Source organism: Oncorhynchus nerka, linkage group LG15, assembly GCF_034236695.1.
Source record: "Oncorhynchus nerka isolate Pitt River linkage group LG15, Oner_Uvic_2.0, whole genome shotgun sequence".
Taxonomy (NCBI): domain Eukaryota; kingdom Metazoa; phylum Chordata; class Actinopteri; order Salmoniformes; family Salmonidae; genus Oncorhynchus; species Oncorhynchus nerka.
In genome coordinates this window covers 93,381,998-93,402,175 of record NC_088410.1, presented here as the reverse complement: position 1 = coordinate 93,402,175, position 20,178 = coordinate 93,381,998, and the positions used below count along the sequence as shown (strand labels likewise).

The 20,178-nt window shown below is 47.5% G+C and overlaps 1 protein-coding gene across 3 annotated transcripts in view; it reads right to left on the bottom strand.

The window, feature by feature from the left end:
* The window catches only part of LOC115125536 (R3H domain-containing protein 2-like), a 125,565-nt gene extending 105,907 nt beyond the window's left edge, over positions 1 to 19,658 (bottom strand). For all 3 annotated transcript variants that reach the window (XM_065002034.1, XM_065002035.1, XM_065002036.1), the window contains exon 1: positions 18,988 to 19,658. The gene's annotated coding sequence lies outside the window, so the exon portion shown is untranslated. The remainder of the gene's footprint in view (positions 1 to 18,987) is intronic.
* Between the last annotated feature and the right edge of the window lie 520 nt (positions 19,659 to 20,178).

Genomic DNA, 20,178 nt, shown 5'->3' with positions numbered 1-20,178 from the left:
ACTCCAGCGATACCTCTCCGTCTCGTTACGACTCCAGCGATACCTCTCCGTCTCGTTACTACTCCAGCGATACCTCTCCGTCTCGTTACGACTCCAGCGATACCTCTCCGTCTCGTTACTACTCCAGCGATACCTCTCCGTCTCGTTACGACTCCAGCGATACCTCTCCGTCTCGTTACTACTCCAGCGATACCTCTCCGTCTCGTTACGACTCCAGCGATACCTCTCCCTCCGTCCATTCTAGCAGCAGGATACACCGAGAATGGAACAGCTGGATAGGGTAAACCACTCGAGTAGCACAAAACGGAATATAACATTGTGGATCAAGTTTAGAATAACACAATGTCATGTGTACAACATAAATACCTGAATCACTATACTGAGAACTTGGCCGTTTCGTAAAGGACGTGACGTAATTAGGTGTTTTTTTATTTCAGTGTTTTTGGAGCCGTTGCTTGTGTTTGTCCGCGGCCCCCATACAGCAGAACGAGCAATAAGGAGATGTATCGCGAGTGGGGGAAGTTTCTCAAAAACAAGTGAAATGGCAAAAACAAAAACTGTCTTGACACTTCTAGAAGATTCTATTTACATTTTTTTTTAAATTAGGTAAACTTGTCCTTTAATTAGACAGTGGTGCTGGTGTAGACGTCACCTATAGCCCTGCTGGTGTAGACGTCACCTATAGCCCTGCTGGTGTAGACGTCACCTATAGCCCTGCTGGTGTAGACGTCACCTATAGCCCTGCTGGTGTAGACGTCACCTATAGCCCTGCTGGTGTAGACGTCACCTATAGCCCTGCTGGTGTAGACGTCACCTATAGCCCTGCTGGTGTAGACGTCACCTATAGCCCTGTGCCAGATCATGATCACGTCTCTGACCTGACAGCAGTAACAGGACAACCTCTCACTGAGAACAGCCATCTGCTCTCACCTAGCCTAGCTGTTGCAACACTCCTCCCTAGTCCCTTCTCCACTCTCCTCCAAGCACAGCATGCACCTCCTCTCCCCTTTCCTACAAGCCCAGCCTGCACCTCCTCTCCCCTCTCCTCCAAGCCCAGCCTGCACCTCCTCTCCCCTCTCCTCCTCCTTTTTCTCCAAGGCCAGTCTACTACACCTCTCCCATCTCTCCTCCGTTTTCTCCTAAACCAGTATGCTCTACTTTCTTCCCTCACTTCTCCCTCCCCCCCATCCAGCTCTCAAACAAAATGCTACTGCGAAAACTCCCACTCTCCTCCCAAGCAGCCATGATCATGGTGGGTGAGGCGCGGCAACAGAAAAGACAGAAGGGATTCTAGTTAGGTGTTCTAATTGGCCCATTATATAGACTACTCTACACCAGAAAGTAACAGATTTGCACAACAACAATATGTGACAAAGTGTCTTATCATTTAGCTGTAGCCACAAATGTTTAATGACAGTAAAGCATCATTCTATTCAAATGATCCTGTTCAATGACTACGGAAAAAGTGCATAGCAAGACATACAGGTGCGTTTCAATCTGAGGAGACCAACGGTAATGGGTAATGGTAATGTATAATGTAACAGTAATGGGTAATGGTAATGTATAGTGTAAGAGTAATGGGTAATGGTAATGTATATGTAACAGTAACGGGTAATGGTAATGTATATGTAACAGTAATGGGTAATGGTAATGTATAGTGTAACAGAAATAGTAATGTATATGTAACAGTAACGGGTAATGGTAATGTATATGTAACAGTAATGGGTAATGGTAATGTATAGTGTAACAGAAATGGTAATGTATATGTAACAGTAATGGGTAATGGTAATGTATAGTGTAACAGAAATGGCAATGTATATCGTAACAATAATGGGTAATGATCATGTATAATGTAACAGTAATGGGTAATGGTAATGTATAATGTAACAGTAATGGGTAATGGTAATGTATAGTGTAACAGTAATGGGTAATGGTAATGTATAATGTAACAGTAATGGGTAATGGTAATGTATAGCGTAACAATAATGGGTAATGGTAATGTATAATGTAACAGTATTGGGTAATGGTAATGTATATGTAACAGTATTGGGTAATGGTAATGTATATGTAACAGTAATGGCAATGTATAGTGTAACAGTAATGGGTAATGGTAATGTATAATGTAACAGTAATGGGTAATGGTCATGTATAATGTAACAGTAATGGGTAATGGTAATGTATATGTAACAGTAATGATAATGTATAGTGTAACAGCAATGGGTAATGGTAATGTATAGTGTAACAGTAATGGTAATGTATATCGTAACAATAACGGGTAATGGTAATGTATATCGTAACAATAATGGGTAATGGTCATGTATAGTGTAACAGCAATGGGTAATGGTAGTGTATATGTAACAGTAATGGGTAATGGTAATGTATATCGTAACAATACTGGGCAATGGTAATGTATATCATAACAATAATGGGCAATGGTAATGTATAATGTAACAGTAACGGGCAATGGTAATGTATAGTGTAACAGAAATGTATATGTAACAGTAATGGGTAATGGTAATGTATAGTGTAACAGTAACGGTAATGTATATGTAACAGTAATGGGTAATGGTAATGTATATCGTAACAATAATGGGTAATGGTAATGTATAGTGTAACAGCAATGGGTAATGTATAGTGTAACAGAAATGGTAATGTATATGTAACAGTAATGGGTAATGGTAATGTATATGTAACAGTAATGGGTAATGGTAATGTATAGTGTAACAGTAATGGGTAATGTATAGTGTAACAGTAATGGGTAATGGTAATGTATAGCGTAACAGTAATGGGTAATGTATAACGTAACCGTAATGGGTAATGGTAATGTATAGTGTAACAGTAATGGGTAATGTATATCGTAACAATAACGGGTAATGGTAATGTATATCGTAACAATAATGGGTAATGGTAATGTATATTGTATTCCTGATTATTATTTCTGCAAGGTTTATACCCAGTCAGTGTGGATACGAATAGGATGGCTTAGGCATAGGTTGTGTTGCTCATTCACCCTCATACAACCTCCAGTGACCTCCCCTCCCCCTATCTCTACCTTCCAACTCCAGTGACCCCCCCCCTCCACTACCACTACCTTACTACTTCCAGTGACCTCCCCTCCCCCTATCTCTACCTTCCAACTCCAGTGACCCCCTCCCCAATCACTACCTTACTACCTCCAATGACCCCCCTATCACTACCTTACTACCTCCAGTGACCTCCTCCCATATCACAACCTTACTACCTCCAGTGACCTCCCCTCCCCTATCACTACCTTACTACCTCCAGTGACCTCCCCTCCCCGACCAGTACCTTACTACCTCCAGTGATCTAACCTCCCTCCCCTATCACTACCTCCAGTGACCTCCCATCCCCGATCACTACCTCCAGTAACCTCCCCTCCCCTATCACTACCTTACTACCTCCAGTGATCTCCCTCCCCTATCACTATCTCCAGTGACCTCCCGATCACTACCTTACTACCTCCAGTGACCTCCCCCCGATCACTACCTCCAGTGACCTCCCCTCCCCTATCACTACCTTACTACCTCCAGTGACCTCCCCCCTATCACTACCTTACTACCTCCAGTGACCTCCCTCCCCTATCACTACCTCCAGTGACCTCCCCTATCACTAACTCCAGTGACCTCCCCTCCCCGATCACTACCTCCAGTGACCTCCCTCTCCCCTTTCACTATCTCCAGTGACCTCCCTCCCCGATCACTACCTCCAGTGACCTCCCTCCCCTATCACTCCTACCTCCAGTGATCTCCCCCCTACCTCCAGTGACCTTTCACTACCTACAGTGACCTCCCCTATCACTACCTACAGTGACCTCCCCTATCACTACCTCCAGTGACCTCCCCTATCAATCCCTCCAGTGACATCCCCTATCACTACCTCCAGTGACCTCCCCTATCACTACCTTACTACCTCCAGTGACCTCCCCTCCCCTATCACTACCTTACTAACTCCAGTGACATCCCCTCCCCGATCACTACCTCCAGTGACCTCCCCTCCCCTATCACTACCTTACTACCTCCAGTGATCTCCCCTATCACTATCTCCAGTGACCTCCCCTATCACTACCTTACTACCTCCAGTGATCTCCCCTATCACTACCTCCAGTGACCTCCCCTATCACTACCTTACTATCTCCAGTGACCTCCCCTCCCCTATCACTACCTCCACTGACCTCCCCTCCCCTATCACTACCTTACTATCTCCATTGACCTCCCCTCCCCTATCACTACCTCCAGGGACCTCCCCTATCACTACCTCCAGTGACCTCCCCTATCACTACCTCCAGTGACCTCCCCTATCACTACCTCCAGTGACCTCCCCTCCCCTATCACTACCTTACTACCTCCAGTGACCTCCCCTCTCCTATCACTACCTCCAGTGACCTCCCCTCCCCTATCACTACCTCCAGTGATCTCCCCTCCCCTTTCACTACCTCCAGTGACCTCCCCTATCACTACCTACAGTGACCTCCCCTATCACTACCTCCAGTGACCTCCCCTATCACTACCTCCAGTGACCTCCCCTATCACTACCTCCAGTGAACTCCACTATCAATCCCTCCAGTGACATCCCCTATCACTACCTCCAGTGACCTCCCCTCCCCGATCACTACCTCCAGTGACCTCCCCTCCCCTATCACTACCTTACTACCTCCAGTGATCTCCCCTATCACTACCTCCAGTGACCTCCCCTATCACTACCTTACTACCTCCAGTGATCTCCCCTATCACTACCTCCAGTGACCTCCCTATCACTGACCTCCCCTATCCTCTACAGTACCTCCCTTACTATCAGTGACCTCCAGTGACGTCCCCTCCCCTATCACTACCTCCACTGACCTCCCCTATCACTACCTTACTATCTCCAGTGACCTCCCCTCCCCTATCACTACCTCCAGTGACCTCCCCTATCACTACCTCCAGTGACCTCCCCTATCACTACCTCCAGTGACCTCCCCTATCACTACCTCCAGTGACCTCCCCTCCCCTATCACTACCTTACTACCTCCAGTGACCTCCCCTCCCCTATCACTACCTCCAGTGATCTCCCCTATCACTACCTCCAGTGACCTCCCCTATCACTACCTCCAGTGATCTCCCCTATCACTACCTTACTACCTCCAGTGATCTCCCCTATCACTACCTCCAGTGACCTCCCCTCCCCTATCACTACCTCCAGTGATCTCCCCTATCACTACCTCCAGTGACCTCCCCTATCACTACCTCCAGTGACCTCCCCTATCACTACCTCCAGTGATCTCCCCTATCACTACCTTACTACCTCCAGTGATCTCCCCTATCACTACCTCCAGTGACCTCCCCTCCCCTATCACTACCTCCAGTGATCTCCCCTATCACTACCTTACTACCTCCAGTGATCTCCCCTATCACTACCTCCAGTGACCTCCCCTCCCCTATCACTACCTTACTACCTCCAGTGACCTCCCCTCCCCTATCACTACCTCCAGTGACCTCCCCTCCCCTATCACTACCTCCAGTGATCTCCCCTATCACTACCTCCAGTGACCTCCCCTATCACTACCTCCAGTGACCTCCCCTATCACTACCTCCAGTGACCTCCCCTCCCCTATCACTACCTCCAGTGACCTCCCCTATCACTACCTCCAGTGACCTCCCCTCCCCGATCACTACCTCCAGTGACCTCCCTCCCCTATCACTACCTCCAGTGACCTCCCCTCCCCTATCACTACCTCCAGTGATCTCCCCTATCACTACCTCCAGTGACCTCCCCTATCACTACCTCCAGTGACCTCCCCTATCACTACCTCCAGTGACCTCCCCTATCACTACCTCCAGTGACCTCCCCTCCCCTATCACTACCTCCAGTGACCTCCCCTCCCCTGTGGACATTTGACTTGCTGCTGCTGCTGCTTCTCAAACATCTGGTTGTTAATAAATTCTTCTGTAGATAGAAATGACTATTGTCCCGTAGCACTCACTGTCATCATGAAGTGCTTTGAGAGCCTAGTCAAGGATCTCATCACCTCCACCCTACCTGATACCCTAGACCCACTGACGATGCAATCGCCATCTCACTGCCCTGTCCTATCCCATCTGGACAAGAGGAATACCTATGTAATAATGCTGAGAGCATCCTGTCAGGTGGTATCACAGCCTGATATAGCAATTGCACCGCCCGCAACCACAGGGTTCTCCAGAGGGTGGTGTGGTCTGCCTAACGCATCATTGGGGGCACACAGCCCGCCCTCCATGACACCTACAGCACCAGTTGTCACAGGAAGGCCATCAAGGACATCAACAACGTGAGCCACGGCCTGTTCACCCCGCTACCATCCAGAAGGTGAGGTCAGTACCGGTGCATCAAAGCTGGGACATAGAGACTGAAGAACAGCTTCTATCTCAAGGCCATCAGACTGTTAAATAGCCATCACTAGCCCACTTCCACCTGGTTACTCAACCCTGCACCTTAGAGGCTGCTGCCCTATTAACATAAGACTTGGAAACACAGGCCACTTTAATCATGTTTACATGCTGTATTATAATTTACTGTAAACGCAGCAAAAAAAATAAACGTCCTCTCACTGTCAACTGTGTTTATTTTCAGCAAACTTAAACATGTGTAAATATTTGTATGAACATAACAAGAGTGGCCACCAGCTGCATTAAGTACTGCAGTGCATCTCCTCCTCATGGACTGCACCAGATTTGCCAGTTCTTGCTGTGAGATGTTACCCCACTCTTCCACCAAGGCACCTGCAAGTTCCCAGACATTTCTGGGGGGAATGGCCATAGGTCTCCCCCTCCGATCCAACAGGTCCCAGACGTGCTCAATGGGATTGAGATCCGGGCTCTTCCCTGGCCATGGCAGAACACTGACATTCCTGTCTTGCAGGAAATCACCCACAGAACGAGCAGTATGGCTGGTGGCATTGTCATGCTGGAGGGTCATGTCAGGATGAGCCTGCAGGAAGGGTACCACATGAGGGAGGAGGATGTCTTCCCTGTAACACACAGCGTTGAGATTGCCTGCAATGACCACAAGCTCAGTCCGATAATGGTGTGACCCACTGCGCCAGACCATGACGGACCGTCCACCTCCAAATCGATCCCTCTCCAGAGTACAGGACTCGTTGTAACGCTCACTCCTTCAACGATAAACACGAATCCGACCATCACCCCTGGTGAGACAAAACCGTGACTCGTCAGTGAAGAGCACTCTTTGCCAGTCCTGTCTGGTCCAGCGTCGGTGGGTTTGTGCACATAGACGACGTTGTTGCCGATGATGTCTGGTGAGGACCTGCCTTTACAATAGGCCTACAAGCCCTCCGTCCAGCCTCCCTCAGCCTATTGGGGACAGTCTGAGCACTGATGGAGGGATTGTGCGTTCCTGGTGTAACTCGGGCAGTTGTTGTTACTGTTCCTGTTCCTGTCCTGCAGGTGTGATGTTCGGATGTACCAATCCTGTGCAGGTGTTGTTACACGTGGTCTGCCACAGCGAGGACGATCAGCTGTCTGTCCTGTCTCCCTGTAGCGCTGTCTTAGGCAGTACGGACATAGCAATTTATTGCCCTGGCCACATCTGTAATCCACATGCCTGCTTGCAGCATGCCTAAGGCACGTTCCCGCAGATGAGCAGGGACCCTGGGCATTTTTCTTTTGGTGTTTTTCAGAGTCACTAGAAAGGCCTCTTTAGTGTCCTAAGTTTTCATAACTGTGACCTTAATTGCCTACCGTCTGTAAGCTGTTAGTTTCTTAACGATCGTTCCACAGGTGCACATTCATTAATTGTTTATGGGTCATTGAACAAGCATGGGAAACAGAGTTTAAACACTCTACAATGAAGATCTGTGAAGTTATTAGGATTTTAACAAATTATCTTTGACAGACAAGAGGGAGATGTAAGGGATGGGAGAATATGGAGGGAAGTGGTTTATATTCAAATGTTTAACTGCTGTATGTGGTTATGTAGGCTACAGCTTAGGCTAGTTCCATTTGCAGTCCATTATAATATACAATATTTTGTATATCTCTTGTTTTACCAAACGTAAAAATAATCAAATGAATATTACAATACCCATTTAATGATGGATACAAATGGGCTATAAAATGAACCAGAGCAGGGAAAACCCCACGTTTAAACATCAACAAATAGAACGACCCACCCAACCGACCCGTCACCCAATACTTGAAGTAGGAGGATGACGATTGACTTGTGTTCTTTATGTTACTGCTGTAATGCTGAGTAACTCTCTGCTGTTTGGGCTTGTTGCAGTGCTGGGGCTTGTTGCCGTGCTGGGGCTTGTTGAAGTGCTGCGGCGTGGGCTTGTTGCAGTTTGGGCTTGTTTCAGTGCTGAGGTGCTGCTGTGTGGGCTTGTTGCAGTGCTGAGGTGCTGCTGTGTGGGCTTGTTGCAGTTTGGGCTTGTTGCAGTGCTGAGGTGCTGCGGTGTGGGCTTGTTGCAGTGTGGGCTTGTTGCAGTGCTGCGGCATGTTGCAGTGAGGGCTTGTTGCAGTGCTGCGGCAGGGGCTTGTTGCAGTGAGGGCTTAGGGAATTATCTTTTCCCCCACTAATCAGGTGTCTTGCTTGTTTTTCTAGCATTGTTTTTTTTTTATCAGAGATGGAGGGAGAGGTCTCTGCTGTGCTTCATTCAGAAAAAGGAAGTGGAGTCGAGGTCTCCTTCCTTCCTCTCGTTTACAAACGAAGTGTACAGCTCGCTAGGACAGTGGTCCCAGATGCACAAATAAGTATCCCCCTTTACCCAGCTCTCTTCTTTTCTCTTTCCCTGTCTCCATCTGCCTCTCTGTTTGTCTGTAACTGCCTCTCTGTCCAACTAAGCCACAAACGGGCAGCCCTCGCCCCTAATCCCTCCCTCCCTCTCCTTCACCTGGCTCTCCCTCCCGCTCCTTCACCTGGCTCTCCCTCCCGCTCCTTCACCTGGCTCTCCCTCCCGCTCCTTCACCTGGCTCTCCCTCCTCTCCTTCACCTGGCTCTCCCTCCCGCTCCTTCACCTGGCTCTCCCTCCCGCTCCTTCACCTGGCTCTCCCTCCCTCTCCTTCACCTGGCTCTCCCTCCCGCTCCTTCACCTGGCTCTCCCTCCCGCTCCTTCACCTGGCTCTCCCTCCGGCTCCTTCACCTGGCTCTCCCTCCCGCTCCTTCACCTGGCTCTCCCTCCCACTCCTTCACCTGGCTCTCCCTCCCGCTCCTTCACCTGGCTCTCCCTCCCACTCCTTCACCTGGCTCTCCTCTCCCTCCCTTTCATCTGGCTCTTCCTCCCTCCATCTGTCCCCTCAGTCCCTCCCCTCTATCCCAGTCTCCCTCCATCTTCCTCCCAGTCCTCCTCTATCCCAGTCTCTCTTCCTCCCTCCCTCTGTCCCCTCAGTGCCCCTCTATCCCAGTCTCTCTCTCTTCCTCCCAGTCTCTCTTCCCCCCTCCCTCCCCTCAGTACCCCTCCTCTATCCCAGTCTCTCTTCCTCCCTCCCTCTGTCCCCCTCCTCTATCCTAGTCTCTCTTCCTTCCTCCCTCCCTCCCTCCGTACCCAGTGCCCCAGTCTCTCTTCCTTCCCCCCTCCCTCCGTCCCCTCAGTGCCCCTCCTCTCAATGGCAGGTTCCAAAGTGACGTACTCTTCCTGTTAACTCTCCACCCCCACCTCTCTCCCCCTCCCCTCTCCTCCCCTCCACCCACAGCACGACGCAGTAGCAGGGAATTCCTCATTACCTCACCACTGGCTTCGCCAAAGAGTGAGTGAGTCAGTCAGTGGCAACACACACACACACACACACACACACACACACACACACACGCAGCATAGCCTTCATGCACTAGAACAATCCATTGGCCTACAGTACATAGTCAGTGATTTCATGCAGTCTTAGTGTTACAATTTAATACATATATATATTTTTTTTAAATCACAGCTTTCAAAAACGACAGCCTAGCAACATCTAAAAACCAATGCAGGCGAACAGAGCTTCAAAGCTTAACGTCTGCAGAAGAGTAATTACAAAGACTTTTAAACCGTACTTTGTTACGGAGCACAGAACGTGAGAGCTAAGTCGTACCTTAGCAATATTACAGAAGAGATGAGAAGAACAGAGACAGACTCAAGGCAATTATAAGCTAAGGCAGTCCACGGAATTATAAGGTAAGGCAGTCCACGGAATTATAAGGTAAGGCAGTCCACGGAATTATAAGCTAAGGCAGTCCACGGAATTATAAGCTAAGGCAGTCCACGGAATTATAAGCTAAGGCAGTCCACGGAATTATAAGCTAAGGCAGTCCACGGAAATTATAAGATAAGGCAGTCCACGGAATTATAAGCTAAGGCAGTCCACGGAATTATAAGCTAAGGCAGTCCACGGAATTATAAGCTAAGGCAGTCCACGGAATTATAAGCTAAGGCAGTCCACGGAATTATAAACTAAGGCAGTCCACGGAATTATAAGCTAAGGCAGTCCACGGAATTATAAACTAAGGCAGTCCACGGAATTATAAACTAAGGCAGTCCACGGAATTATAAACTAAGGCAGTCCACGGAATTATAAAATAAGGCAGTCCACGGAATTATAAACTAAGGCAGTCCACGGAATTATAAGCTAAGGCAGTCCACGGAATTATAAACTAAGGCAGTCCACGGAATTATAAGATAAGGCAGTCCACGGAATTATAAACTAAGGCAGTCCACGGAATTATAAACTAAGGCAGTCCACGGAATTATAAACTAAGGCAGTCCACGGAATAGGAGTTTCATCTTTGACGCGTGTGTGTAGAAAATACAAACACACACACACACACACACACACACACACGCAGCTTACTGTGTTTAGAGTTGTGCAGATCCCATGCAGAGATGGTTTTGCAGGACGTAGGAAGGATCTGGTGTCTGAGAGACAAAGAGGTAAAGCTCTGTTCTACTGTAGCTGCTGCTGTGGAAGTCACAGTAAACGAGAGAGAGAGAGAGAGAGACAGAGAGAGAGAGAGAGAGAGAGGAGAGAGAGAGAGGAGAGAGAGAGAGGTGAGGAGATGCCATCCTCCACTGTCAGCTAACTAGCTACTGCTAGCTGAAGCTTATTTTAGTGTCTGGGACCACTGTCAGCCACTGTCCTAGCGAGCTGTACACTTCGTAGCTACTCTTTTCTATATCGCTGCGAGGGTTTTGTAAACGAGAGGAAGGAAGGACACCTCGACTCCACTTCCTTCTCTGAATGAAGCACAGCAGAGACCTCTCCCTCCCTCCATCTCTGATAAAAACAAACCATGCTAGAAAAACAAGCAAGACACCTGATTAGTGGGGGAAAAGATCATTCCCTGAAGATGAACAAGCCCTCACTGCAACAAGCCCTCACTGCAACAAGCCTTCACAGCAACAAGCCCTCACAGCAACAAGCCCTCACTGCAACAAGCCCTCACAGCAACAAGCCCTCACTGCAACAAGCCCCTGCCGCAGCACTGCAACAAGCCCCTGCCACAGCACTGCAACAAGCCTCTGCAACAGCACTGCAACAAGCCTCTGCCACAGCACTGCAACAAGCCCCTGCCGCAGCACTGCAACAACCACCTGCCGCAGCACTGCAACAAGCCCCTGCCACAGCACTGCAACAAGCCCTGTCACAGCACCGCAACAAGCCCACACCGCAACAACCGCAGCACGGCAACAAGCCCAAACTGCAACAAGCCCCTGCCGCAGCACATTAGCACTTCAACAAGCCCACACAGCAGCACCTCAGCACTGCAACAAGCCCAAACTGCAACAAGCCCACACAGCAGCACCTCAGCACTGAAACAAGCCGCAGCACTGCAACAAGCCGCAGCACGGCAACAAGCCCAAACTGCAACAAGCCCAAACTGCAACAAGCCCACACCGCAGCACCTCAGCACTGCAACAAGCCCCTGCCACAGCCCCGCTCAAGCCCTCACTGCAACAAGCCCCTGCCACAAGCCCTCACTGCAACAAGCCCCTACCACAGCACCGCAACAAGCCCACACTGCAACAAGCCCACACTGCAACAACCGCAGCACGGCAACAAGCCCACGCCACAGCACCGCAACAAGCCCTCAATGCAACAAGCCCCTGCCACAGCACCGCAACAAGCCCTCAATGCAACAAGCCCCTGCCACAGCACTGCAACAAGCCCCTGCCACAGCACTGCAACAAGCCCACACAGCACTGCAACAAGCCCGCACCACAACAAGCCCACACAGCACTGCAACAAGCCCGCACCGCAACAAGCCCCTGCCACAGCACTGCAACAAGCCCGCACCGCAACAAGCCCCTGTCACAGCACCGCAACAAGCCCCTGCCACAGCACTGCAACAAGCCCCTGCCACAGCACTGCAACAAGCCCACACTGCAGCACTGCAACAAGCCCAAACTGCAACAAGCCCCTGCCACAGCACTGCAACAAGCCCACACTGCAGCACTGCAACAAGCCCACACTGCAACAAGCCCCTGCCACAGCACTGCAACAAGCCCCTGCCACAGCACCGCAACAAGCCCCTGCCACAGCACCGCAACAAGCCCCTGCCACAGCACTGCAACAAGCCCCTGCCACAGCACCGCAACAAGCCCCTGCCACAGCACTGCAACAAGCCCCTGCCAAAGCACTGCAACAAGCCCCTGCCACAGCACTGCAACAAGCCCACACTGCAACAAGCCCACACTGCAGCACCTCAGCACTGCAACAAGCCCAAACTGCAGCAAGCCCCTCAGCACTGCAACAAGCCCAAACTGCAACAAGCCGCAGCACGGCAACAAGCCCAAACTGCAACAAGCCCCTGCCACAGCACCGCATGTTCCTTAAGAGTCTATTGACACCAATCTGCGATGGAAGGTGGCCGAGCTTCAGCAGTGTTTATCAGGCTATGAAACATCCCGAAAAAAAATCGGTCTTCTCAACAAAAACACTATGCTTATTGGTTAAAATTAACAGGGGCTGATAGATACACAGCTTTAAGGAGAAACCCTGTCATTAGGGAGCCATACAACCATTATGAAACACAGAGTAAAAAAGTAGTTTTAGTGCAGAAAATAGTTGTATGCATTGAAGGCCAGGGCATAAAGTAACCTGAAGATAAGAGTGTGAGATGGGCCTAGTTGGCTTTCAACCACCAACTGGGGCTTTTGGTAAATGCCTTGCTTTGGTCATTGGTGATGGCATTTCAGGGAATCAAACAAGTTCAACTGTTTGAACTTATGGAGGTAATTGGAGGAATGAAATGTAAGACAAATACAGTGTGTTGTACTGTCCATGTAGGCTAGCTAGGTCGGGGACACCATGGCAGCAGATGTGTTAGTGTGTTAGCATATTGACATTAGCAGGGTCTACACTATGTCAATTTAGAACCACTGTGTGGTAAACCAAACTTCCAATCCCCTAAAAAAAATAACAAAAATGACCAGCAGCCAAATCCAATTCTCTGCCATTTAGAAAAAGCTCAAAACAAAAATCACTGCATTTAGTACTGCTTGTTCGGATCTCTAGCGGCTCATCTGATAGTGACGGAGTGACGACTGATCCAGTTCATCTCCCTCAATCCATCACGTCTGGTCTCAGTGAGTGTCTCGCTGCCTTTATGCTCTCCTTCACAGCAGTGACAGTAATAGACGGACACAGCCATGCAATCAACACACACACACACACACACACACACAAACACAGTGCATTGTTTGTATATCGTTGCATTTTACATGTGACTGTGTTTTGCTACTTCATGTTTTTTTTTTTTTAAATGGGTAGCCAAATAAACACCACACGCACACACAATGTAAGCCTGGACCCATGGAACCAGTCACCTCTTCCCTCCAGTTCTGATCAATTATTCACAAACAGTGGGGGGAGAGACAGCAAGGAGGATAGCGAGGAGAGAGAATAGGGGCAGAGTAGGGAGAAAGAATGCATGAGAAAGAGAGAAGCAGCAGCGGTAGTACCTCAGCTCTTGTGCTTTGGGAGAGATCTATAAATAACTCCTCAAATCGCTCTAGAGAAAGCAACTCTGACTGCTAATACTGCTGATGCTAATACTGCTTCTGCTGCTGCTAATAATGCTTCTGCTGCTGCTAATGCTGCTGCTAAAGTTGCTGCTTCTAATGCTGCTGCTTCTAATGCTGCTGCTGCTGCTAATGCTGCCAAAGTTGCTGCTTCTAATGCTGCTGATGCTAATGCTGCTGATGCTAAAGCTGCTGCTAATGCTGCTGCTGCTGCTAATGCTGCTGCTAATGCTGCTGCTGCTGCTAAAGTTGCTGCTGCTGCCTTTTGCTCTGCTTCACAAGTGACAGCTAATGCACAGCCATGATGCAAACAATGCATTGCTGATGCTAATGTTTTGCCAATGTTGCTAAATTCTAATGCACTGATGCTAATGCCTGACCCATGGAACCAGTCACCTCTGCTGATCAATTATTCACAAACAGTGCTGCTAGGGGCTAGGGAGAAAGAATGCATGCAGCTACCTGCTTGTGCTGCTGCTGCTCAAAGTTGCTCTGACTGCTAATGCTGCTAAAGTTGCTGCTTCTAATGCTGCTAATGCTGCTGATGCTAATGCTGCTGATGCTAAAGCTGCTGCTAATGCTGCTGCTGCTAATGCTGCTGCTGCTACTACTGCTAATGCTGCTGCTACTACTGCTACTGCTAATACTGCTGCTGCTAATACTGCTGCTGCTAATACTGCTGCTGCTAATACTGCTGCTGCTAACACTGCTGCTGCTAATACTGCTGCTGCTAACACTGCTGCTGCTAATACTGCTGCTGCTAATGCTATTTCTGCTAATGCTGCTGCTAATGCTGCTGCTGCTAATGCTACTGATGCTAATGCTGCTGCTGCTAATGCTGCTGCTAATGCTGCTGCTGCTAATGCTGCTGCTGCTAAGTTGCTGCTTCTAATGCTGCTGCTGCTAATAATGCTGCTGCTTCTAATGCTGCTAATGCTTCTAATGCTGCTGCTGCTAATGCTGCTAATGCTGCTGCTGCTAATGCTGCTGCTGCTAATGCTGCTGATGCTAATGCTGCTGATGCTAATGCTGCTGCTAATGCTGCTGCTGCTAATGCTGCTGCTGCTAAAGTTGCTGCTTCTAATGCTGCTAATGCTGCTGATGCTAATGCTGCTGATGCTAATGCTGCTGATGCTAAAGCTGCTGCTAATGCTGCTGCTGCTGCTACTACTGCTGCTAATGCTATTTCTGCTAATGCTGCTGCTAATGCTGCTGCTGCTAATGCTACTGATGCTAAAACTGCTGCCGCTAATGCTGCTGCTAATGCTGCTGCTGCTAAAACTGCTGCTGCTAATGCTGCTGCTAATGCTGCTGCTGCTAAAACTGCTGCTGCTAATGCTGCTGCTGATGCTAATACTGCAGCTGCTAATACTGCTGCTGCTAATACTGCTAATGCTGAAGCTGCTGCTGCTAATGCTGCTGCTAATGCTAAAGCTGCTGCTAATGCTAAAACTGCTGCTGCTAATGCTGCTGATGCTAATGCTGCTGATGCTAATGCTGCTGATGCTAATGCTGCAGCTGCTAATACTGCAGCTGCTAATACTGCTAATGCTAATGCAGCTTCTAATGCTGCTGCGAGAAAAAAACACAGATACAGAAGCAGATCTCAGGTAGACAAACTGATGGAGAGATAGGGATAGCCTAATTGACTGCACCCTAATTGACTGCCGCCTAATTGACTGTCGCCTAAACAGTGAGCTCCAGAAGTATTGGGACAGTAACCATGTGTGTGTTATTTTGGCTCTGTATTCCAGCACTTTGGATTTGAAATGATATAATTACGCTGAGGTTGCATGCTAGGAATATGGGACTAAATACTAAACTTTTGAATATTTTAATATACAAATTAATTTGTTCCAATACTATATACGACTTCCATCTATATATGCCTTTCAATGTTCTGTGTTATCTGGTCCGTAAACCCTTCAGTTTTATAAACATCATCATCAAGGGAACAAAACTTATGATCATTTCAAAATAGAAAAACAGGCTAAAGTAAGTCCAACTTGACTAGAGAAACAGCACATTTCCATAAGAGTTTAATGTTGATATATCCAAGACTAGTTAGGCTATTGACACCAGTCCAATAGCCGAGGTGGATGAGAAAAAAAAAAGTGCAAGTTTATTCTCTAAAACCACATTAGCCTTTCCACAACAACCTGACTGCAGTTTAGAATTAGAGAACTAGGCAGCATCTACCCAGGCATACGCAGCAGGTATCCTAGCGGGTAGAGCGTTGGGGTGGGAGAACTGCATCGAGTCGCTGTCAGTTTGAAACTTGTAAAAATGTCAATTTTTGTGCACAAAAAACAAAGTAGTCTGTGGTTCCAGTAGTTAGCTACACAGCAAAAAAATGAACTACTGAAAATACTACCAAGATTTGAATGTAGTCCAAGTTACTACAAAATGAACACTGAACAAAAATATAAAATGTAAAGTGTTGGTTCCATGTTTCACAAGCTGAAATAAAAGATCCCAGAAATGTTCCATATGCACAAACATATTACTTCTCTCAAGTTGTGCACAAAAATGTTTACATCCCTGTTAGTGAGCATTTTTCCTTTACCAAGACATTCCATCTACCTGACAGGTGTGCCATATCAAGAAACTGATTAAACAGCATGACCATTACACAGGCGCACCTTGTGCTGGGGACAACGAAAGTCCACTTTAAAATGTGCAGTTTTATCACAACACAATGCCACAGATGTCTCAAGTGCAATTCAAATCAAATTTTATTGGTCACATACACATGGTTAGCAGATGTTAATGCGAGTGCAGCGAAATGCTTGTTCTTCTAGTTCCAACAGTGCAGTAATATCTAACAATTCCCAACAACTACCTAATACACACAAATCTAAAGGGATGGAATCAGAATATGTACATATAAATATATGGATGAGCGATGGCCGAGCGGCATAGGCAAGATGCAGTAGATGGTATAAAATACAATATATACATGTGATATGAGTAATGTAAGATATGTAAACATTTGTAAAAAGTGGCATTATTAAAAGTGCCGTTGTTTAAAGTGACTAGCGATCGGGTCTCAATGTAGGCAGCAGCCTCTCTGAGATAGTGATTGCTGTTTAACAGTCTGATGGCCTTGAGATAGAAGCTGTTTCTCAATCTCTCTGTCCCCGCTTTGATGCACCTGTACTGACCTCGCCTTCTGGATGATAGCGGTGTGAACAGGCAGTGGCTCGGATGGTTGTTGTCCTTGATGATATGTTTGGCCTTCCTGTGACATTGGGCGCTGTAGGTGTCATGAAGGGCAGGTAGTTTGCCCCCGGTGATGCTTTGTGCAGACCTCACCACCCTCTGGAGAGCCTTACGGTTGTGGGCGGTAAAGTTGCCGTATCAGTGATGCAGCCCGACAGGATGCACTCGATTGTGCATCTGTAAAATTGTCAGGGTTTTAGGTGACAAGCCACATTTCTTCAGCAATCCTGAGGTTCACCACACTGTCTGTGTGGGTGGACCATTTCAGTTTGTCTGATGTGTACGCCCAGGAACTTAAAACTTTCCACCTTCTCCACTGCTGACCCTTCGATGTGGATGCGGGGCTGCTCCCTCTGCTGTTTCATGAAGTCCACGATCATCTTTATTTTATTGGCGTTGAGTGAGAGGTTGTTTTCCTGACCCCACACTCTGAGTGCCCTCACTTCCTCCCTGTAGGCTGTCTCGTCATTGTTGGTAATCAAGCCCACTACTGCTGTGTCATCTGCAAACTTGATGATTGGGTTGGAGGCGTGCATGGCCACGCAGTCATGGGTGGAACAGGGAGTACAGGAGAGGGCTGAGCGCACACCCTTGTGGGGCTCCTGTGTTGAGGGTCAGTAAAGCGGAGATGTTGTTTCCTACCTTCACCACCTAGGGGCGGCCGTCAGAAAGTCCACAACCCAGTTTGCACAGGGAGGGGTTCAGACCCAGTGCCTCCAGCTTGATGATGAACTTGAAGGGTACTATGGTGTTGAATGCTGAGCTGTAGTCAATTAACAGCATTCTTAAATAGGTATTCCTCTTGTCCAGATGGGATAGGCCAGTGTGATGGCGATTGCTTCATCTGTGGACCTGTTGGGGCGGTATGCAAACTGAAGTGGGTCTAGGGTGGCGGTGATACGATCCTTGACTAGCCTCTCAAAGCACTTCGTGATGACAGAAGTGAGTGCTACGGGGCGGTAGTCATTTAGTTCAGTTATCTTTGCCTTCTTGGGTACAGGAACAATGTACCCAAGAAGGTAAGATGCCTTCAACGTCGTTATAGAGAAATTGGCAGTATGTCCAACCGGCCTCACAACCACAGACCTCACAACCACAGACCACGCCAGCCCAGGACCTCCACATCCAGCCTATTCACCTGCAGCCTCGTCTGAGTGTTTCTGTCTGTAATAAAGTTATTTTGTGGGAAAAACTCATTCTGATTGGCTGGGCCTGGCTCCCCACTGGGTGGGAGGGCATAGGCCCGCCCACTTGACAGCCAGGCCCACCCATGGCTGCACCCCTGCCCAGTCATGTGAAATCCACGGATGAGTGCCTAATAACTTTATTTCAATTGACTGCTATGAACTGTAAGTCATTAAAATCTTTGAAATTGTTGTATTTACATTTTTTTTCTTCAGTATAGTTACATTACTAGTTGAATTACATGTAGTTCACAACTCCTCAACACTGAGACCAGAAGACAGTAAGTATCCTGTTGCATTGTTGTTGGTGATGTTTACCCAACATCAAAACAATGAGTGAGTGGTAATGTTGTTGTTGTTTTGTGCTGCTTTTATTCACAATTCATTGAGAATCCTCTGAAATGCTTCAGATCAAGGCCATCTCGGCCAGGTCGCAATTGTAAATGAGAACTTGTTCTCAACTTGCCTACCTGGTTAAATAAATAAAGGTGAAATAAAAATATATAAAAAATGTAAAAAGCCTTTGGTTCAATGTTGTGGAGGTAGAATAGCTGATCTCTCGGTGGTTTGGTAGAATATTTAAAACCTCTCGCTTACCGTTAAGAGAGTGAGTCTTCTCTAGATGAAAGCTTCTTATTTTTTGACGAGGGGTTGTTTCGAGTCGAAAGGCAGCTAACGGTGCCGACTGCTTTGTACACAGACAGGCGAACAGCTGCCGGTGCCAAGTTCCCGACAGTTTAATATGGACAGCTCACACTGACAACAATACGCAGCAAGCAAGTTTAGCCTTTTCTTCCGTCTGTAGCTGTCAACCAGGTGTCAGTTCACAGCTGCTCATTCAACTAACGTTAGCTACAACACCTGTCATCATGAGCCCATTGACGAAATGCAGATATGCGGTTTTGCTCGCTAACGTTAGCTACCTCTTGTCAACCACCCCTCCGAATGGATTACCCGTTACTAATAACGGTAGCTAGCAATACATGGGGAACTAGAGGGCTAGCTAGCTCGATGGCTAACCAAACGCTACTTGGCTCACCGTGAGAGCGACTGTCAAACGCTGTCGACTCAAAACAGCAACGCGTGAAACGAGGTACACGAAGCAATGAAGGCCCAACCAAAGACAAATCAGAGATAAAGTATACAGTGACTAAAATAACTAAAACCTAAAATAACTTCAATCTTAATTAAGCTTTATTAAAGAAAATATAAATAAACAAACAAAAAACGCGACACGCCTCCAGATTTCTGCGTGTCAGCACCACTGTTTTCGCGCATCTCCGTGCTTTACGTCACCTCACAGTTCTTCAGATTAGTTCCAACAAAAACAAATAATAATTTGTGTGAATTACTTCAAGATTAAAGTAACGCTCCACAATTTTTTTTTTTTTTTTCAGGCAGTAGTTTTGAAAGTGGTACTAATGAGTCATAACGGGTCCCCGGTTTTTGTGTATTACGTCATCCAATTGTGTACATTTTTTTTTTTGCAATTTGTATGAAATGGTACAATACAATTCGTACAACATGTTGCACTTAAGATCATGGACTGCATTTGAACTAGCTACATTACTTCTACTGGCATTATTCCACTGAAGAATACTATCCCACTTCAACAAAATAGCATTACTTGTACTGCTTTACTAGTCTATATTTTTCAACACTTTGGGCAGCTGAAGCACATCACACAATTTTTATTTAGGAAAATTACCCTTGTTGACTTTATAATAATTTAATGGAGTAAAATAATGTATTGAGTACCACAGTATGAGTCATAATACCCATAAAACC